At 45.0% G+C, this 2863-nt stretch overlaps 1 pseudogene; it reads right to left on the reverse strand.

Annotated features, from left to right (window-relative positions):
* Positions 1-957: 957 nt before the first annotated feature.
* Positions 958-1939, reverse strand: LOC144372221 (olfactory receptor 5AR1-like; annotated as a pseudogene).
* Between the last annotated feature and the right edge of the window lie 924 nt (positions 1940-2863).

A 2863-nucleotide genomic window follows, 5' to 3' on the forward strand; every position in this document is an offset into this window, starting at 1 on the left:
ACAACACAGTGAATCCACCATCTTGTACATCCACAGAAATGGGATCCTAACTAGAATAATAGATATTCCAACCTTGTATAACAACATCAAATGGATTCTACTGTCATGCACCACTGAAAAGAAACAATAAATTTTAAAAAGATTTTTTTTTCTTAAAAGGTAACCTGGTATGTTATGTATGATGAAGAAAGGAGACAGCAGGAAGAGGAACCAAAAGAGTAGTTTAATTCTGCACCAGGGATGGAATTCTAAAGATTTCCCAAAAGGAAAACCATATAAAATAATGGTGGTGGAGAAGGACAGAGTCCTGCTTCAGCACCAAGGCCACCCACTGACCTCCTTAACCTGTTCTTTCTTTAGGAAAAAAGGGTGCTGGAAAAGCCACTGAATTGAGGACATATTGACTGTAGACAACAATATCCCTTATAAGGATAAAGGTGAAATGAGAATGGGTTCTACTCTTTGGATGTCTAATCATAGGATAGGCTGAATAGTAGAATCAGGAATGGTCAGGCAGTTTGAAATAGAAGGAAAGGAATAAGTAGATTGTAGACAGGTTAAAAATGTGGTCCTCATGTTATACTCAGGGAAATGATGTCAAGAGAAAGATGGAAATTCATGATTAGGGGCAATAGCATGAGAGTGATGATAAAGATTTGAGAATACTCTTTAAGAAAAGATCAGAGGGGAAAAAACATGAATTCTTACAGATATACTGAATGGAAGAAGAATTATTTAAAAATGATTTTTATGGTACAATCTGAAGAAATCAAGATTTGCAAAAAAAAAAAAAAAAGATTTGTGTTTCTGTGGTGGAACTGTATGTAAAACCATTGAAGTGAAGGACCTTCTGGGGAGGGAGGAGAAGCAGCAGGTGGTGGGTGGGGACGTGGGCAGGGGGAGACTCAGCAGGAGGGCAGAGGAGGGATGGATGAGGTTGTCTGCACCCCCTGGGCATCAGACACCTGGACCAAGGCCAGGTGTGCAGCACCCAGCGCTCAGACTCCGCTGGCAGCTCAGCCTCTGCAGCGCAACCTTCATGTCTCGGTTCCTCAGAGAGTAGATGACGAGGTTCAAGGAAGGGGTGAGGATGAAATAAAAGACGGTGCCAGGCGACCCTGGATGGGGGAGTACTGAGACGCAGACCTCAGGCAGGTGAAGCTTCCACTGCGGTAAAACAGGAGGACAGTGATCAGGTGGGAGGAGCAGGTAGACAAGGCCTTCCAGCGGCCGTCCCCCGAGGGCATCCGCAGGAGGGTGGAGAGGATGCGGATGTAGGAAAGGACCTCCAGGGCGAAGGAGCTCAAGACGATGCAGCTGCTCAGGGCAAAGCCCACCTCCTCCCTGGGGTGGAAGTCAGCACAGGAGAGCTTCATGAGAGCGGGGATGTCGCAGAAGAAGTGCTCCACTACTTTAGGCCCACAGAAGAGCACGGAAAAGGTGTTGACGGTGTGGAAGGCTGAATAGAGGGTCCCGCCCACCCAAGGGTCCCGCCCACCCTGGCCAGGACCACCAGTGCCCAGCAATGTCCGTAGCTCATGATGGTCCCATAGAGCAGGGGCCTGTAGATGGCCACACACCGATCATAAGCCATGGCTGTGAGCAGAAAGCACTCAGATGAAGCAAGTGTGAAAAACATGTAAAGCTGAGCCACACACTTGAGGTAGGAAATGACCCCAGGGCCCTGTAGTGTGGTAGCCAGTGCCTTGGGGATGGTGACAGAGGTGTAGCTCAGGTCCAGAAAACACAAATTCTTCAGGAAGAAGTACATGGGTGTGTGGAGGCGGCTGTCTCTAAGCACAGCTGTGATGATGGACATGTTGCCTAGGAGGCCAAAGGCATAGACCAACAGGAAAGAGACAATGACTACTGGCCTCCATTCTGGGATGTCTGAGAAGCCCCTGAGGATGAAGTGGGTCACTCTGGTCTGAATGGACATTTCTCCCCCTCTGAAATTGTGTTCAGATGCAGTGGCCACAGATAGCTAAGAGGAGGTCAGCTGGGAGTATGTCCAGGGAGGTCTTTGTCTACAGAGGTTCATCTTCTCTTAATGGCAAAACATCCTAGAAGCAGCTTGTATGAGAATCATAATCCAGGAAATTTGATTATTCTGAGGAATCACTCAAAAGAACTAAAATTGGCCTAGTATAGTGACACAGTCACATGCATCCACGTTTACAGCATGACTCCCAAGAGCCAAGATAGGGGATCGGCCCAGGAGCCTGTGAAGACATGAATGGTATAGAAAATGTGGACTAATATGGCTGAGTTTGCTCAGCCACCAAGAAGAATGAAATGATGTCATTTACTGGTAGTTGGATGGAGGTAGAGAAAAGGGATGGAGGTGGAGAACTTCATGCTGAGTGAAATAAGCCAGAGTAAGAAAACCAAGGGTGGAATGTTTTCTCTCTTATGTGGGTTGGAACAAAATAAGGAATAGGGGAAAGAGTGGACCTCAAGAAGAGAAGAAAGTGGGAGAGGAGGAACTGAGCAATGAAATTCACCAAATTCTGAAATTTTTGAAATTCACCAAAATTCTGTGCACATGTGTAAACCCCCAGGGAAGGCCACCCTTAGGTTTATCTGCCCACTGTTAATTTAAAAAACAACAAATAAATAGAAAGAAGTCCAATACAACAGGAAGGAGGTCAGAGAATAGGAAAGGGGAGGGGAAGGGGAAGTACAGGGGGCTGAAAGGTGGCAGTTTAGTTTCATGCACATACTAATATTTCAAAATAAAACCTACTATCATGTATAACTATAATGCACCAATAAAATCATTAAAATTATTTAGTAAAAAAATTAGTGTCAAATTTCTAAAAGGAAAGTCTTACATATATAGTTTATTAATTTAATTTAAAAT

Source organism: Ictidomys tridecemlineatus (genome assembly GCF_052094955.1).
Source record: "Ictidomys tridecemlineatus isolate mIctTri1 chromosome 1 unlocalized genomic scaffold, mIctTri1.hap1 SUPER_1_unloc_7, whole genome shotgun sequence".
Lineage (NCBI taxonomy): Eukaryota > Metazoa > Chordata > Mammalia > Rodentia > Sciuridae > Ictidomys > Ictidomys tridecemlineatus.